The sequence below is a fragment of the Lissotriton vulgaris genome, chromosome 6 (assembly GCF_964263255.1).
Source record: "Lissotriton vulgaris chromosome 6, aLisVul1.2, whole genome shotgun sequence".
Taxonomy (NCBI): domain Eukaryota; kingdom Metazoa; phylum Chordata; class Amphibia; order Caudata; family Salamandridae; genus Lissotriton; species Lissotriton vulgaris.
In genome coordinates, this window is record NC_141694.1 from 1,718,024,876 (window position 1) to 1,718,045,272 (window position 20,397).

Here is a 20,397-nt window from a genome sequence, read left to right on the forward strand (position 1 = left end):
TGGTTGTTTCATTAAATTGAAATGGTTTTTATTTTTTAATATAAACATGTAAACATGTTTCAATCATTGTGTTGTCTCATTTAATTAAGTGTTGTTAAGTTAAGTGCAGTATTGTAGAGTATAGTAAAGGACAGTGTCATACAGTGGAGTGTCATAGACTCTAGAGTAGGGGAGTGAAATACAGTGGAGTGGAGTAGTGCTGCATATAGTAAAGTGTTACAAAGTGGAGTGAAGTGGTGTGGTGTGCCGTATAGTGGAGTATTGTAGTGTGTAGTGGCATGTTGGACAGTGGAGTGGCATGTTGTACAGAACAGTTGAGTGTCATACAGTGAAGTCTCATCAACAGTATTGTTGTTTAGTGGAGTGTCAAGGAGTGGAGTGTTGTCAAGTGGAATAGAGTTGCATAGAAGGTCGTAGAATGGCACACAGTGGAGTAGAGTGTTGTACAAAGCAGTGTAGGGGCATACGGTGTAGTACATTCTTGTACAGTGGCATAGATTGTAGTACAGTGTTGTAGTGTGCATTTATATAGAGTACAATAGAGTGTTGTACAGTGGATCGATGTACATAGGAGTGTTGTAAAGTGACGTTTAGTCAGCGAAAGTATTGTACAGTGTATTTGAATGGAGTGGCGAAGCAAGCAGTGGACAAAAGTGTCATATAGTGAAGTGGTGTTGAAGTACTGGGTTTTTAAGAACCCAGCGGTGCCAGGGAACACACCCTAAGACTTCAAGTCCTTCCTGTTTCAGACTACAGAAACACAGAGTCTTCTTGGTGAAGTTAAAGATCGTATTTATTGGCTGCAGCCAGTAACAGGTATCCTATAAGTACAACACGGTGTATATTCTCAAGAGACTGCTCAATCTTACAAAGCCAGCCTCCTCTTTTTATACAAAATATTATGCTTTAGGCAAACATTCCTTATTTTACAGTTGACCATTCACATATTTTCACTACAAAGAAAAAGCAGAGTCATGATGACAAGCCCATATTTTAGTTTGTCCAGCCCACAATCAATTACCCGGCAAGGCCCAGTATTTTCATCAGATATCGACGGACCCCCAATAAAAACGGGCACCTCCTCCTCGTAAAGCAAGTCATAAACAAAGAAACAGGGACAGGTGTGTGTAAGATTAGGCATGGTTTGTGTGCGATGAAAGGTTTCTGATATGTTGTGCCTTGATACTAATCTCATTCGGCCACTGGAAAAGGAACTGGCCGAACAGGTTTGGCTTCAGGCAGTGGAGTCAGCTTGCCCAGGTCACAGAGGAGTCAGCAAAGGTGTACGTGTCCTTCAGACTCGTTTTTGGCCTTAGTCATTTGGCCTATGTGAGGGCAATCACAAAATGGCTGCCGTTCACAAAATGGAACCCGAGGGTTCAGGACGGAAGCTCTGATTTCAAGGTGATTTCGTCACCCAAATATGACGAAAATGCTTGTGCATAGTATTCTAATCATTCTCGGTCTGCTGATACCAAAATCGTCATGATACGACGATGTTTATAACACGGGTCCAGAATTTTCAGTACCACAGACCCTCCTTTTGCCCTTACATAGGCAATAACCTATACTCACGCTAATCTGAGTCCAGGTCTATATTCATAAAGTCATTGAGATGTTGCTGTAGCATCATCCTATTACTTAGCTCGTTTCTTGATACAGGTTTCCTTACACACGATGTAGCACAGAGGCCACATATTGCAGGAGCACACTGTACACACAGACAGAACAGGAAAAGAATGGCTAAGATCATCCCAATGACTATCAGAATCTTCCATCCCCAGGCGGATATCAGTTCCCAGAACCACCCCATCAATGACCAATCTCCTTTATCCACGTGAATAGATTCAGAGAGCTTATGCAGTTTGGAAATGGCCTGGTAGACTGTCGGAGCGTTATCTGGGATGAAAACACAGCAACTTGATTGGATCACTTTACATACCCCACCTCGGTCTGCAAGTATGACGTCTAATGCGACTCTGTTCTGAAGAGTCACAAGGTGATCCGACTGAAGCTCAGCCGTCAAATTACTAAGGGCACCGGCGGTTTCAACTACAGTGGATTCAACCACCCTTGTCAATTGCCTTATGTTTCTGCTGTTAACCATAGGTCCCCAAAACGGCAGAAAACCCTTTACGAAATCTCCAAATTCTTGTCCTGCAGTGTCTTCTTCACTGATGACACCTCTAACTATCCTTGTCTTATGGTAATCTGCAACGGCCGTGTAGGTGGGAGGCAACAGGAATGAAACAAAACATGTGCCCGAGAAGTCAGGGTATTTAAAAACAAGGGGTAGTGATGGACAGAGTTTCTGAATTAAGCAGAATACTCTCACCCAGTCAAGAGATCAGGGCTAGATCCAACACCGTTTTTTAGCTCACTGCACCATCCCAGCTCAGAACCTGGCTATATGCAAATTAGTCTGTTCCTGTCCCAGTGCATGATGGGAACAGGGCAAACCAAACTACCAAGCCAATTCTTACACTGGGAAGGAAACAAGCTTCCGGGGACCGGTTTCTGGCATTTCAGAAGCCGTCGGCCTGGCTTGCTTGAATCCTGATGGTGCAATGAGCAAGGGACTCACATCTGAGTATACCCTTCCACGCTTATGGTGGACAAAATATTTAACAACAAGGGGTGGTGATGGACAGAGTTTCTGAATTAAGCAGAATACTCTCACCCAGTCAAGAGATCAGGGCTAGATCCAACACCGTTTTTTAGCTCACTGCACCATCCCAGCTCAGAACCTGGCTATATGCAAATTAGTCTGTTCCTGTCCCAGTGCATGATGGGAACAGGGCAAACCAAACTACCAAGCCAATTCTTACACCAAGAAGTCAGGGGGAAACCATGTATAGGCTCTATCATGGAAGATGAAATAGGTACCCTGCTAGAAACGAAGGGGAAATCTGAGACGCAAAAACATATGTTTCAGTGCAGATACTTTTCCCTAACTGAGCTCTGGGATTCTTGCCATTACCTTGCAGACATAGGTGACCCTGATGGGGTACAATCCAAATCGGGGAGGATCTCTTTGCTCGCTGGTTCTCACTCAGAGTAACTCCATATCCTGTTACATTCCATCTAGCGTAAGCTTGTAACTCATCTCTGGGAATCGTTCTATACGAGTCAATGTTTCTGCTCATATTTGTGATTCCCACTACCAATGCCTTGTTGCTCGAGTTACTTCTCGTGGAACGTGGGGGATATGGTTCGATGGCATTTATGAACATCGTCTGAAACGCCCACAAAGAACCATAGTAACTAAATGGTAAGACCAAGTATGGGATAACCTTATCTGTTGTATGTGGCATAAGACCACACACCCAACAATTAGTTGTGTTCACTACTAATTGGTGTTGGTGTAAGAGCTGAATGAAGGAGTTATTGATAAACTCTAATCTTCTAGTGGACTCATGCTCAGGCAGAGGGTGAAAAGAATGCGAGGAAACAGTAGAAGGAGGTATGGGCTGTGTAGTGGGTGCAAAGGTCACTTGAAAAGAGAATAAAACATATCCTATTAAAAACGTCATTAGACTAAGCAACATGAAAATACATAATATCAAAAATCGTTTCTTTGTCATCAATATACACATTCTGGCTTTAAAGTCCATCTGTTTGGCAGGTCTCGCCATCTCGAAAAACTCCATCTTCTCTAATTTCTTGTAGGGTGTTCTATGCTAAGGAATGCTTCTGTCAGTCCAGGGCAACTCCCTTGGACCGACCAGAACTGTCGACCTAACGTCTTCAGCTGCACTCCAAAGACTTGGGCAACCACAACCCTAACAGCTGAACCCGGATGGCGGTTCGAAAAACAAAAATAAGAACGTTTCGCAGATGAGAGAGCTGCACTTTTCAAAAATAGAAAAAAAAGAATTTTTTTATTTGTCCATAGTTCTCGGCCTCAAATTATAACGGCTTTTTCCAGATACTGTCTGGTTCTGGAACAAGAGTTCAGGCTCTGTAGTGTTCAATCGAATTGACGGTGGCACAGCTTCTTGCAAAAGATTGTCACTTTCTCGTTCAGAAATTGTTCCTTTTACACGTGCATCGCTAAAAGGCAGGAAACGAGGCACAGTCTCAGTCTCAGAGTCAGCGATCCCCTCCTGGACCCACCGGTCATACGGTAGAGGCAAAGGGACCCTCTTGCAGTGTACGCCGTGGATCCAGTTCTTTTTCCCTTCCACTCGAACAGCTGATCTTGTTGAGAGAAGGACAAGGTGAGGGCCAGTCCAACGGGGCTGGTCATTCTTTGGCTGTTGGAAGTTCTTGACCAGCACCCATGATCCAAGATCGATAGGATGTCCTGGAGCTTCAGAGACCTGAGGCAGAGTATCGTGAACCTGTTGGTGTAAAACACGCAATTTAGCCGTCAATTCATACAAATAATCAAGCAGTACAGGGTGTTCGATCTCACTGAATTTTGTCGGCCTTAGCACTCCCAATATGTTGGCCGGGCGGCCGAACACAATTTCAAAGGGACTAAGTCCCACTCGCGAATGCACAGTCATTCTTGTTGATAGGAGTGCTAAAGGCAGAGCGTCAGGCCATTTAAGACCAGAACTCGCTTGGATCTTGGCCAATTTCAGTTTTAGTGTGCCATTAGCACTCTACTAGTCCAGCTGATTGGGGGTGATTTGCAGCATGGAATTTTTGTTGGATACCTAGCCCTTCACATACTTTCTTCATCACTTGACCCACAAATTCACTCCCATTATCACTCCAGACCATTCTCGACATTCCAAACCTAGGGAAGAATTCTTTGACAAGGGCCTTAGCTGTGGATATGGCAGTGTTGTCTTTTAAGGGATATGCTTCTACCCATCTCGAAAAGGCACAAACAACAACAAGTACGTATTTCAAATTGTTGCACCTTTCCATGTGGATGAAATCTAGCTGCAAAACCTCGAACGGATACGTTGGAGGCGCAAAATGACCAGCTGGAGTTGGGGTTCCCCTACCAGGATTGTATTTCAGACACACCATGCAATTCTTGACCACATTCTCTGCACACTCTTTCTCTGAAGCTTCAGCTTGAATAGACTTCACACTCTCTATCGTATCTTCTCACATTTCAACGTCACCAACCCATCTTGCAGGGCCTGCAACATACATTCGATTCATTACATCTTTTGCTGTTTCTTTTGGGATTTCGTCAGCAAATGCATTTCCACGACCAACATCAGTAACCTTTTTGTGTGCACTGCATTTCACAATCACAACTATTAACGGCAAGGTCAGTGACTCAAGAAGCTCATTCACCAACTGACCATGTTGTATCTTAGCTCCATGCGAAGTCAGGAACCCACGTTCTTTCCACAATCGTCCAAAACTATGAGCCACACCAAAGGCATACTGGCTATCAGTATATATGGTCACTCTCATTCCTTTCGACAACACACACGCTCTCGTAAGTGCAATCAATTCTGCTGCTTGAGCTGAATTGTGTGGGATACGTGCAGTTTCAACAATCGTATGCAAAGTCGTGACAGCATATGCCGCAGTTGTATCACCATTCGGAAGATTGAAGCATGAACCATCCACTCATAAGGTTCCGTCACACTTCACAAGAGGAGTATCTGTTAGATCTACTCTCCCTTTCATTTCCTCTTCTGTCCTGAGAAAACAATCGTGCTGTTCGACATCATCTGTCTCTACTGAAATCAACAATAACGTGGCTGGATTCAACGTATTGCACCTCTTTATGTGCACATGACTTGCTAACATTGTCAACTCGTAACCTGACAAACGAGCACTAGTTAAGTGCTGTGTCTTGGTCCTGTTTAACAAAGTGCCCACCCGCATGTGGAACCATCACAATCAACATATTATTCATCACTAATCCAGCAGACTGTCGGATAGAAACAGCTGCTGCCGCTGTGGCCCTCAAGCAACTTGGCAACGCCTTAGCTACCGGATACAAAGTCGACGAAAAATACGCGCATGGACGCTGTTTGTCTCCGAAAGACTGTGTCAGCACTGACAATGCACAACCTTCTTTCTCATGGACATACAGTGTAAAGGGCGTACTATAGTCGGGGGTACCCAACACAGGAGCCGAACACAATGCATCACCCAATTCGGAAAAACTTTTCTGACAATCTTCAGACCACGGAATGGGATTTGGTGTATCTTTACAAGTTAATGCCACCAAAGGTTTGGCCAACAAAGAAAAATTCGGTATCCATTGTCTGCAATATGATGTAATGCCCAAGAAAGCACGTACTTCTCTCTGTGTCCTTGGCACACTCAATTTTGCAATTGCCTGAATTCTTCCTGGGGTCAGTTTCCTTCCCTCCTTCGATAAGAGATGACCTAAGTAGGTCACTTCTTGTCGACAATATTGCAATTTGGAAAGAGACACTTTGTGATGCAAATCATACAAATGACGCAACAACGACAAGGTGGCTTGTTTACAAATTTCCTCAGTATCTGCAGCAACTATTAAATCGTCGCCGTACTGAATGAGGGTAGCGCCATCAGGAAAAACAATTGTATCAAGCTGTGTTTTTAAAGCCTGACTATATATTGATGGACTTTCACAGTAGCCTTGAGGAGCGTGTTTGAAGCGGAAGCTTCGGCCTCCTAAACTGAAGCCAAAAATATCCCTGCTCTCCTTGGCAATCGGGATGCTGAAGAAAGCATTCTTCAAGTCAATCACCGAGAACCAAGTGGCTGAAGCTGGAATCATAGTCAATAGGGCAGTGATATCAGGGACAACGGGAAACTGTGGCACAACTATTTTATTTACCTCTCTAAGATCAATCACAAACCTGTAAACAGGTGGCTGGGAAGGGTCGGTACGCTTCAAAACAGGCAGAACAGGACTATTACAAATGTTGCCTCTTGTCTCTTCAATTACATCTTTTTCGATCAGATCATAAATGATCGCTAACAACGCCTTTTCACCTTCGCTAGAGATCTTGTAATGGGGAATGCGCGGCATTCTAACATTGGCTTTCAATGTCACAATATATGGCGGTATTTCCAAAAGACCCACGTCGTTAGGACCAGTAGCCCAAAGAGCATCTGGAAGAGAAGACAATTCTATCGGAAGTGTATCCTTCGACAAATACATCGGGGAGACCACTCTCTTGCCCAGTGTAAGTTGTACTCCCGAAGGAGAACAATACAACGTCGCATATAGTCTTTTCAACAGATCCAATCCTAGATGGTTCTCCCCACAACCTGTCGTCAAAATAAGGGGTGCTTCAAATTCATAAGGTCCAACAGAAAGAGACATAGGACTAGAAATCGGGTTCCTAACCGGGGCGCCTGAAAAACCTACTGAAAGATTCATTTCGCCAGACAAAGGTGCGCCAGGGAGTTTTGAGTGCATAATATAACTCTTTGTAGCACCAGTATCCAACAGAAAAGGCTCTGACACACCTGATGTAATCACCTCAACATAAGGTCCACTCTGATCTACTGGAACTGAAACAACTCCCTCTCTTTGTCCATGGCTGTCCTACCAATCATTACCATTCATTTCCTCACCTTCATTATAGTAATCGTCGGTATAGTACTGAGCGGTCTTACCAGATGAACCTCGCTGTTGATCAAAACTATTCATCGAGTTCTGTGGAGGCAAAGAAAGTACATTCTGTCCACGACCTCTACCTCTAGGCGCATGTTAAGCACCTCTACCTCTTAAACCAGAAACACCATTCGTACGCTGCAACAAAACTGGACAACTATTTTTGTAATGACCCTCTTCTTTGCAATATGCACACTGATTAGGACCATACGGAAAACGCTGTTGAGAAGACTCGTTTCTTTGCGAGTTTCTCGAATACTGCTGATTCTGCTGATAATCACGTTGATTATTAGTACGGGGTGGATAAGCTTGCTGTAGAAGAACTTTAGTTTTCAATTCCTTAGTCTTCTTATCCGCTTTCACTAACTCATCTTTGTGCCTATTTTCATAGTACTGGCCAGTCGCCAAAATTTGTGCTGACGTGGAAACAGCCCAAGCACTTTCAGAATCCTTCAACTTATTGCACAATTCAGGAAGCAAATTATGTACAAATTTGTCAACAAACAATCTCTGACCGCCCTCTGTAGCCATATCCTGACCACTATGGTCGAGGAAGGTCTCTTTGAACCTTGTGAAAAAGACAGACACCGTTTAGTCTATCTTCTGCTTACATGCAGACAACTTGTCCCAATTGACACGCAATTCGGGCATTAAATCTTCATATACGTAATAATCTTATCAGGAAGTTCAGTAATCAAATCCTCAGGCTTAGCACCGCCTACTTGCCTATTGTCGGCATCCCTATGATTAACCCATGTATCACCCAATTCAACCGCATGATCCGTATGACGAATCTTACTCCAAATAGGTTGTGGAACAACATTGCCAAACAACATGTCGATGTCCGCCAAATTCATAATACACGAACCCACAGTCTGAGTCAACTCTTTATAGTACCCTGCTGGATTTTTGCGTGGATCAGGCAAAGACTGCTTAATAGCTAAAACTTCAGCACGTTTCCATGGAACATGCACCCAGACACACTGAAAATGAGCCGGTACAGCTGGCGGATTATTACCTGCACCAGCAACCACTGCTTCTTTCCACACCGGAGGAACCTCTCTCATTGGATATTGTCGTGTCTTTCTCCCAACTGAAGAATCAGGCCCGAACAATTGTCGAGAAGGAGACTCACTCCTAAATGACAACAACATCGCAACTGCTTTCCCAACATCAGATGGACTTACAATAGTTCTTTTCGCAAATTCGGAACGTATGCTGTACAACTCGTCAGGAGCTTGCCCCACTTCCTCATCCCATATTTCAACAAGAAAAGCACACATCGTATCGAAAACGTACCGTTGCTTCGGTGCTTCCCATTGAAGGAAAACATGCATAACACCCTCAAGATCATACTGTGTATCATACATTTACGCGCCATGTGGTCCAAAATCGTACGCTCATCCATATTCGGCAACTGACTACGTGACTGTCTACGCTCAGTAACAGGGGACATACCCAATTGTCCCAACAAAGGAGAAAAGAAACGAGTAACTGCAGTAGTCATTCGTTGTCTAGCAGAAGGAGAAGGTGAAAGAATAAGAGAAGACGGAACAATAGCAGAAGAAATCGAAGTCGGAATGGAGGGAGCATTAAGAACAGGCGTAGGAGTAGCAGACAAAGAAGGAGCAAAGGTGGCGGCCCCTGAGGAGGCTGCGCCAAAGGAATAGTAGCCAACGGAAAGGGAGCTAGCTGTGGTGGAATCACAGGTGGCACAACAACTGGGTGTTGTGCAACCACAGCTGGTGGCGGTGGTGCCGTAGCATTTTGTGCATAAGGGGGTGGCGAACTCAAGAGATGCGACATTAAAGGATCTTTCTCAAGATCTTTCTTTTCTTCCTGTTCTTTATGCGGCAAAACTGGGTAGCATCTATCTACTGCTAACTTCTTCACCCTAAGCATCTGTTCGCTTTCTTGCTCTTCCTCATTATCCCTAAACGCAACAGCAGCTTGTACCATTGACATACCTCGTTCTCGTTTATTTTTCTTCGCTAATTTCATTTCTCTCTGTTTGACTTCTTTGCGCCATATGCGAAAAGAGTCAAACATTGCCGGCCGGGCTTTCTTCTTAAATAGTTTAACCTCCAGATTATCCAAAATCTCTGCGTCAAAACTACCATATTGGGGCCATTTTAAAACACCATCTTTCCTGGTGTATCGGATCCATACTTCATTATATGCGATGGGGCCTATGCCATGTTTCACATAAAGTTCATAGGTTGGAGTTCCAATCGGAGGAACCGGACACGAGTCCTCCAATCGGGAATCCCTATTACAACCAAGACAAAACAGATTTCCAAGTCTGCTAAGACCAGGCATCTTCGCTCTCTAGTCTAGCTTCAAACTTCAAAGGATTATCAAATACGATAGTCTCGTGAATACACGAGTCCCTCGGCTTTGGTACTTGCAAGTTCCAAATTAAAGCGATCCCAAGGGAATACCCAAAAATTAAGAACCAAACTAAGGACTGGGAGACGCTCCACTCATACTTAACTGAGGTATCGATGACGTCACCAGAAGACTCGTCTAACGTTTCGCTCTACCAATCATCAAGGGTCCAAAACATGGCGATAGTCTGGGCAGCAGTCCTTCGTAGCCGTTGGGAAGCGGGGAACCTCGCAGCAAAGACTTTCGGACCACGTCGACATACAGGGGTCGATGAAGTGGCGGCCTTCCTCCAGAATTTTCACACGAAGCTCCTCACGAACCTCTGGCTTGGACCGGTACCGCTGATATCGTCCCACGTTGGGCGCCAACTGAAGTACTGGGTTTGTAAGAACCTAGTGGTGGCAGGGAACACACCCTAAGACTTCGAGTCCTTCCTGTTTCAGACTACAGAAACACAGAGTCTTCTTGGTGAAGTCAAAGCTCGTATTTTTTGGCTGCAGCCAGTAACAGGTATCCTAGAAGTACAACACGATGTCTATTCTCAGGAGACTGCTCAATCTTACAAAGCCAGCCTTCTCTTTTTATACAAAATATTATGCTTTAGGCAAACATTCCTTATTTTACAGTTGACCATTCACATATTTTCACTACAAAGAAAAAGCAGAGTCATGATGACAAGCCCATATTTTAGTTTGTCCAGCCCACAATCAATTACCCGGCAAGGCCCAGTATTTTCATCAGATATCGACGGACCCCCAATAAAAACGGGCACCTCCTCCTCGTAAAGCAAGTCATAAACAAAGAAACAGGGACAGGTGTGTGTAAGATTAGGCATGGTTTGTGTGCGATGAAAGGTTTCTGATATGTTGTGCCTTGATACTAATCTCATTCGGCCACTGGGAAAGGAACTGGCCGAACAGGTTTAGCTTCAGGCGGTGGAGTCAGCTTGCCCAGGTCACAGAGGAGTCAGCAAAGGTGTACGTGTCCTTCAGACTCGTTTTTGGCCTTAGTCATTTGGCCTATGTGAGGGCAATCACAAAATGGCTGCCGTTCTCAAAATGGAACCCGAGGGTTCAGGACGGTTCAGGACGGAAACTCTGATTTCAGGGTGATTTCATCACCCGAATATGACGAAAATGCGTGTGCATAGTATTCTAATCATTCTCGGTCTGCTGATACCAAAATCGTCATGATACGACACAGGTCCATAATTTTCAGTGAAAACTCAATTTACTTGATCACATGTCCGTGTGGTCTTAAATATGTCGGAATGACCACTCGGAAAGTTAAAATCCGAATTTCCGAACATAAAAGTACGATCCGTCGGAAAAGACAAGCCACCAAGCTGACAAATCACTTTTTAGAGAAACAACATGAGCCCACTGCATTTGTATGGACCGTTCTTGAACAGCCATATATTCCACCGCATGTAACAGACCACACTACCTTTCTTATGCGCAAGGAACAAAAGTGGGTGTTTAGGCTGGGTACAAATAGGAGTGGACTCAATGATGAGATTCCTTGGTCTTCCCTGTAATTTGGTGACTACAGTCATACATAGACACTGGTCAAAGACGCCTCAAGAAAAGTACCTTAAAAATCACTATTAACTCGGTTGTACTACGGACCATATAAGATTTCATTGAATACCCTAATAGTTTAATTAACACATCCTTGGTAGCTCTGTAACTGCAGTCATAGAACGATCAAAAACCTATTCACTAGTTGATGCCAGTCAAAGGCACCTCAGGGCTAAAACATACTAATACATCTTACAAAATACCTAAGTGATCGTTTTATATAAACAACGAGATCCTTGTCCCTTTGTTTCCTTGGGCCAATAAGACTCGTAGCCTCTGTTTATGATTAAGGTAAACAACCGTGTTCTCAGACTAACGAAGCCTTTGTATATGTTTACCCCATGTTCTCATAGTAACGAGGGCCCGGCCAATAAAAGAACTCGATATAGAGTCGGACCATGTGACTCCTTGCTAGCCTATCACGGCGCGCGCACTGTCTCACTTAGACATAGACAGCTGATTGGTCCGTTGACACCATGTGACCGCGACCGGACCAATCGCTGGAACGCTCTTAACTAGAGAGTCCGCGGTACCTCGCTACCTCCCCATCGGCTCAGAGGAAGGCGGCGAGGTACCGACGGACAGGTGAGCATTTCGAACGAACGGCAACCATTAATCTTTTACTTCTGACTCCGCGTAGCTTTGCCCGACCATTGCACTTTGAACATGCCTTTTCAGACATACGCTCTTAACGAGTGTTTACTCGCCGTCTGAAAACCTGTCGGTGCAGGGCGCGATGGCGCTCCTTGCGTGCAATTCACTACATCCATTACTAACCAACAGCACTATGCTGTACAAGGCACACGGACTCAGCGGTTAGGTGTCATCCATTTAAAAACTTGATGTGCTTTGGTTCTGCCTTTTGCCGCTTTGCCTATGCGTACCCAACTTTCGGACAAACAAAAGGAGCGATGACATCCCCTGTTCTTTGCTCCTTTTTCCCTTTTTAGAGCGGTGCTTCCCTCGTATCCTGAGCCGTTGCCAGGCGAGGCGCAGCCTTCTACTTTGTCTACAATGGTAAGATAAAGTATCCTGCCATGAAAGATCATTAGATGTCTTCATGTGATAGATAAATTAACAAGCTTAATAAGACTTCTTTGACAAAGGAATTTGGTATATAGTTATAAATGTACTCAACACATTCTAACTGTTCGCAAATCAATGTGGTTACTATTTTCTGTTATGTTTGTTTTCTCACTAGTGACATACAACGACTGCGAAATCAGATGACACCTAAAGGATCCAGGTGATCTCCATTCAGGTCGCAGATTAATATTTGTAGTCACTTTTTATCACTTCACATTATTGCAGTAGCTTTAGCTTAAAAAAAAGGTCCTGATGAATGCAACGGACTCAGTGGTCCATTATTGCAGAAACATGTTGACCAATACATCTGGGTGAATATTTGTTTAATTTACCCCACTGCTTTTTAATATTGGAGGAGCGAGCAAAACATGGAATAAAGGATTTTTTTGCCCTCTCACCCAATTTTAGTTTCACTTTTCACTTTCACTCCATGCACTGCATACTCAGTCACTCTCTCTTTTTTCCAGCTTTAAAATAGCCTGTGAGACTCAGACCATACAGGACGGCATTAGTAACATCAGAGGTTCAACATCTCCTCTACTGTGCTACCCTTGCTGTTCCTAACAAATGGCTATACAGGAATCCCAAATGATGAAGGGCGGTTCCGAGTGGTGACTGATGGGTACCCTGTTAGGGTTCACAAGGTGCCTACCTAATCTTACAAACACATAGATGTAAGTACACTTACATACTGTTAGTAGTACCACATTTTTGTTCAGACCCGGTGACATAATTTGTATTTTTAGTCTGTAAGGGAACATGTCACTGCTAGGTCTTTAAACTCCCTGCAGGCCCCCCCTACCCTATTTTGTTGAGTGTGTGAAACTGTCATAGAGTGGAATACAGTGTCCTGGTATAGAGTGGAGTACAGAGTTGTACACAGGAGTGTCATGTGTCACTTCAAATCCTATCTTACGGATCAAATGGATGAAAAACAATCACCTCCGATGTAACACGAATAAGACAGAAATCCTGCTGATAGGAAAAGATAATCCCTTTCAACCCAAGGCTTGGTGGCCGGAGGATGCAGCAGCCCCCATCCACTGTGGAGGTAGCCAAAAATCTGGGGGTGTGGTTTGACTCCTCCCTTCCCTTTAAACCCCATACACTTAAGGTGACGGGGACCTGCTTTGGCCTAATTAAAACCCTGAAAAAGTGTTTTAATCTGATTCCTCTTTCAGCAAGGAAAAGAGTTGCGGTGGCGCTGATACTTTTGCGCCTAGACTACGGTAACATCCTCCTGGCAGGGGTTAATAAATCAACCCTGAAGGGGCTACAGGTAGTGCAGCACACAGAAGCCAGATTGGTTTTAAAACTCCCCTGTAGGGCTTCAGGGTCAGCAGCGCTGTAAACTCTTCACTGGCTCCTGCTACACAAGAGAATTCTATTCAAACTTCTTCTCACCACCTTCTGAGCTATCCGCCGACTGGGGCCTGTATATCTCTCCACAAGATTCACACCATACACTACAATGAGGATCTTCTTTTGCAAACCTACTCAAACCCCCTGGTTTTAAATGGAAAACGCGGGGAGTGAAATCCGCAACCGTGTTAGGTGCAAAGGCCTGGAAACTTATGCCAAATAAATTGAGATTGATAGAACCTTAAATGTAGTTTAGGAAGGTCCTATAGACCTGGATTAATGGTGTATGAGATGAACTCTGTCAAGCCCTCATCTAGGTCTCTATTCTCCATTGCTAAGTCTGTAATCTGTACAAAGTCAAATTCAAAAAGCTTTATTTCGATAAAATTTCATTATCATAAAAGCAAGTTAAAAAGGAATTGATGATTAATAAAGTTAATAAAACATATCCAGTTGATAGCAACAAATATAACATTTGCTAGAATTAGTTAAGAAAAGATTAAACAGAGTTTTTAAGCTTTCTGGCTCGAATAGCCCAAGCCCAGAATAAAAATTTAGCTAAGGCACAGGCATAGGGTACATAACTATCCGAAACAAGTATCCTGATCGCCACATCATGGCTCCTGGTTCCCAGTTGCCGGCACAAATTCTTCAGCCACGCCCTTCTTGGATTGGCATATTCGCTACAGACAAATAGGAAATGTGCTAATGTCTCTGGGTGGGCTAGACATGAAGGACACAGGTCGGTTTTGTGTGGACAGGATTTCCATGTTTTGGTAAAAGAGTTCAATGGCAAAGTACCCGTTCTGAATTTAAAATACAAAGACCGGGCAAACGGTTTCCCGATTATATCTAAGTAGGGTTCTCGTCTGGGAATGTCTTTAAACTTCAGAAAATCCTCAGTAAGCCTACCAATGGATGTGCTAGAATGCCTTTGGGAGCAAATCCAATCCCGATAAAGGTTTTTGAGTTCTTGTTTTGGTGGAGAGGTTCTGCTTTCCCAAAAGTCCAATAGGCCCAAGTTCGACAATAAGGATTTCATGTCTGTTAGCCATTTGACTCTGGCCCAATGTGGTGATGCCATTATTTCTTCCAGGCCTCTGGCGTAGGCACTAAGTTCCTCAACCCGCCAAATACGGGCCCATAATAAGAGAGGACGAAATTTCGCGATTTCGCCAATCTGAGTACAGCCAAAGTCCATAAATAGGGGTAAAAGTGGGGTACTTTGAGGGAGGGACATTATTTGTCTGCAGAAATTATTCTCAGATTTTTGAAGAGCTAGTGAAGATGCAAAGCCCCAAAGTTCAGCTCCATAAAGTGCAGAGCTGACGCCCTTGGCGGCATAGATCTCTAGGACTGTTCCTATTGGTTTCAACGAACTGGAACGTTGCTCCCTCAATAGGGCACCTGTGATCCTTTTATGGTTCAGCAGCATCTTGTCTAGATGAGGAGTCCAATCCATTTTGTCTGAGATGCGTATCCCTAAGTAGTCAAATACTTTCACCCTTTCCAGGGATTCAGTGTTTAAGATAGGGGGACGCACTTGCTGTTTGGGGGGGTTAAGAACAAGGTATTTTGTTTTATTGGTGTTTATAACCAAGCCCCGGTCAGTACAAAAGGATTGGAAATTGTCCAAGAGTTTCTGAAGTCCCATGGGGGTTTTAGAGATTAGGAGCGTGTCGTCCGCAAAGAGAAGGGTCGGTACACGAACCCCCGCCAGGGATGGTTCGTCAGATGGAAATTTAAGTAAGTGCTCGACCACCCCATTGATGTACAAAGAGAAAAGGGTGGGAGCCAGAACACATCCCTGGCGGACCCCTCTCTCGACCGGAATACAGCCCGTTTTCTCCCCTCCTGAACCCCACCTAATTTGGGCAAAGCTGTCCTGATGAAGCCTGACTAGTAGGGATAGTAGATACTGTGGGAGCCCCATATTAGCCAAGACCTTCCATAGCAAGTCCCGGGGGACAAGGTCAAAGGCAGTCTTTAAGTCGATAAATGCGAGATAAAGACTGCCCTTGCCTATCACTACCACCTTCCAGTAAATCATCATAAGTCTGAAAGCCTGCTCTATCGTTCCAGTGCCTACTCTAAAACCGGCCTGGAAATCGGTAAGTATTTTATTTTCATCTACCCAGTTAAGTATCCTGAGTAGAATGACTTTACCAACAACTTTTTGGCTTACATCTAGCAAGCTAATCGGCCTATAATTGGACGGGTCATCCCTTGGGCCTTTCTTATGGATGGGAACCACCTCTGCCCCCTTCCATGACGCGGGAATGGGGGCACCCCTACAAATGGCGAGAAGGAGGGAGTGGATTAATTTGCCCCAAGTAACACCATCAGATTTTAACAGGTCCCCCGGGATACCATCGGGTCCTGCAGCTTTTTGTGGAATGATGGAATTAATAGCATATTCTACTTCCTTCTGTGTGAATTCAGGATCACTGGGGAGAAGAATATAATTAATATAAGTAGAGGATTGGACAGACCCTCTCCCATTCAGATCATTATGGCAGGAATAAAGTTTGGCAAAATGGGCCTCCCATGCCTGCCCCGAAATGTTGCAGGTTACGAGGTCACTATCCGGTCTGTTTCGTGCCCTTATGGCATCCCAGAAGGATTTAGAGTCTTTTTTCATACTGGCTTCCTTAAGGGTTAGCCAGTAGGCATCCTCCCACTCCCTTTTAGCTACCTGTAGGGCCTTTTTATGGTCTCTTCTAGCAATTTGGATTAGTGGAGGGGACTTCCCTTTGACTGCCTCTATTAGGCGAGATTTGGCCTTCCTGCACGTTGCCGAATACCAATCGTGTTTACCTTTAGTTTTTAGTAGAGATTTTTGTTTCCCTGAGGGCAATTGGACCCAAAAGAGGTCCCCTATGATTTTTACAGCAGCTTCAAATGTAGCGGTGGCCTTGTCTGCTGCTATAGTTAGGTCAATCGAGCCAATTTCGGCTTGCATCCCCTTAACCACTTCATCTATTGCAGATAGTTTATCGGTGTTGCACATAATCTTGCTCCACTTTAGACGCCTGCCACAAGGGGCAACAGTAATCCCCTGTTGGCGGCTTAGAGGGACTGGCAATGCTTCAGTGGGCCAAGGATTTTTTAGAGATAAAGAGAGTGGATTGTGGTCGCTCTCTATGGTATTGGTGATAACCATGTCGTTAACAAGACTCCAGAGGCCCCTATCCAGCAGAATATAGTCAATCCGTGTGCATTGACCAACTCTATTGAATGTGGGAGCACCCTGCAGATCAGATCGAGTGCGACCGTTGACAGCTCTTAAGCCAAACTCCAATGTGAGTGCATTTAGGTGGATTGCACTGCGAGTCCAGCGTTTGATGGGTGGGATAGAGAGGGTAGGGATGCCCCATCTACTATCCTCTTCTCCTAGGTCTGGTACTCCTTCTAGGGGAAGTGGTTCATATGTACAGTTAAAATCCCCTGCTACTAGGATATGCCCAAGTCCACTCTGCTCTCCTAACTGAGCCTCAAGCTCCAACATTGTAGGTGAAATACACCCATTTTTAGTTCCCCTGATATAAACATTATAGAGGTCAACAATCATGCTTCCCCGTAGGCCCAATAGTGAGACACCAAGAATATCCGGGGTTCTTGGCTTCTTAGTGATTATCCTACAATTAAGGAGGATACTTATCCAAATAATTAGCCCCCCCGATGGCCGCCCCTTCCCTGCCTTGGATTTTACTGCTGGTGTAAAAATAGTGACAAACCCCACCCGATGTAATGGTTCAATGGCCCATGTCTCTTGGAATATACAAATTGTATGGGCATCGACCAGGGCATTCCACTCCGGGAGACCTAATTTCCTTGAGATCCCAGCAAGGTTCCAACTAAGGATTTTTAACTTGCCCTGTGCTAAGTTTCCGTCTGAGATCACAGTGCATTGGCGGTTAGATGGGTCAGCTCTGTCCCTAATTAGTGTAGGTGATAGCACCTCTAAGTTTATAGGGAGAGATGTATCCAGCACTGGATCCTTCGTGCTGATGTTAACACTAGGGAGGTTAGTATCTAATCCTCCCTTAGGAGAAAGTCAATCAACCTCATCCAATACACAGTACCTATTTGGATGGGCAAACTGTGTATAGGAAGGGTTGAAAGACAAAGATGGAGACGGATCCTGCCATGGCTGTTGCCATTGCTGATTAGTAAGTGGTGGCTGAGGAAGTTGTTGCCACTGCTGGGTAGGTTGGAAAAAAGGAGGTAAGGGGTGGAAAGGTTGTTGCCACTGGGGACCAGCATGATGCGGGACAAAAGATGGAAAGTTAGGCGGTTGCTGCCAATGGTTAGAGGCATAATGATGAGGGGGACGTACAGGCCCTTGATTACTTGGCCGATGGAAGTTGGGTCTTGTCGAATTGGGGAGGAAGTAAGATAGGGGGAGTGGTTTAATCTGGGTGGCTGGACCGCTATTAGGTGCATTACAAATGAAAGTCGCAGCCCCCACATCCCTAAAATTGACAGTAATTACATCCCCTGGTATTGTTTTCTTGCTCCTACCCACCCAATCTCCTCTACGCACAGTAAGAATTTCCCCACTCATACTACTGGGTAATGGTCTATGTAATTGAAGCCACTGGGCACATTTATTTCTTAACTCTACATAAGTCTCTCTAACTCCTTCCTTCAGTGGGGGGACAGCAGTCAACACAACCACAAAAGGAGAAACTTCTGGTGGCAGACTAATAGACTTAAAACGAGTCTGCCTTGGCTTGGGGGCTTCAGAGTTATTGGTAGAGTGAGGGGCTGGGATGTTCGTAGGTTTCCCTTTGGGGTCCGTGGCTTTGGGAGTGGTAGATTTCAATCCAGCACCTGGTTGCTGGACGGGTGAAGAGTTGCTCACCACTTTTGGTAGTGGTTGAGCAAGGTTATTCACTGAGTGGGGAGGATGTGAAGCAGATTGTTCTTTGGAAGGTGGAAAATTTTTCACTTTGTCAGCTATAGACTTGGTGACCTTAGCTGGCGGTGGTTCTCTGTACCCTTGTTGCTGAACGGGCCCAGGCTCATTGATCTTATTGGGCCATTTAGTATTAATGAGCGATGTTAGTCTGTACAGCACCAGGAGGATCCTTTTGGAGTGACAGTTTGTGCTTTATATATATATCACATTTAATTTCATATAGTGTTGGAGAGTGTAGTGGCATATAGAGCCATTGATCGAAGTGGCATACAGTGGAGAATCATACAGTGGAATAGTGTAGAATGGAGTGCGTCCAATGGAATAGCATACTTTGGAGTGCTGTACAGTAGAATGGTTTACACTGGAGGAATGGCGTATAATGGAGTGGCATATAGGGTAGTGGCGTACACTGGAGTGGTGTACAGGAGAATGGTGCAGAGTGGAGTGGCATACAGTGGAATAACCTATAGTAGACTAGCATGCACTGAAATAGCATACAGTGGAGTAGCATACAGTAGAGTGGTGTACACTGGAGTGGCACACACTAAAGTGACGCAGATTATAATGACATACAGTGGCATTCGATAGAGTGAAGTTGGGTACAGTGGAGTAGCATACAGTGGAATAGCATTCAGTGGATTGGCGTACAGTGGAGTTGTGTAGAGTGGAGTAGCACAGAGTCGAATAGTGTAAAGTTTAATGACGTACTGCATAGTTTGCACAGTGAAAGACTGTATAGTGTAGTGGTGTTGAGTGGAGTGGGGTACAGTATAGTGGTGCAGAGTGGAATAGCATACAATGGAGTTGTATAGAGTGTACTTGCATATAGTGGAGTGCCATATAGCACAATAGCGTACATTGGAGAGGCATAGAATAAAGTTTATGGAGTCTAAAAGCAAACAATGGAGTAGCTTAGAGTGCAGTGGCATAGAATGGAGCAATCATACAGTGGAGTGAGGTACAGTGTAGTGGCAGACAGTAACTTCAAGGCGTCCTACACACTGCTGCGCGCCTTGTCCTTAAACTCCCACGCAAATCCTCAATCTCCTCTGCTCTTAAATCCTTACATTGGCTCCCCTTGCATAAGAGAATACTCTTTAAAATTCTCATTGTAGCTTTCCGAGCCTTCAACAAATCCGGCCCAGCATATTTGTCAAGCCGTTTCCCCCACTACACACCGGGCCGCTCTCTCAGATCCTCGCAAGAAAACCTCATGACCCCCTCCAAATTCAATCTGAAGTCTAAAGGCGGTAAAACACTTAGTTCCCTGGCTATCAGAGCCTGGAACAGCATGCCAAGGCATCTCAGACTTCAGACGCTTGAAAAGCCGTTTAGGAAACATCTCAAAACGTGGATTTTTAATCTTTCTGATGACTGGACCAAAGCAGCCATCTAGCCCCCCACTACCTTCTTTGTGATTTGGTCATTGGTTTGTCAGCGCCATGATGCTCCTTCCGGAGCGAACGTTTGCGCTCTATAAATACCTATCCAATATCCAATATCCAATAGAGCAAAGTGGA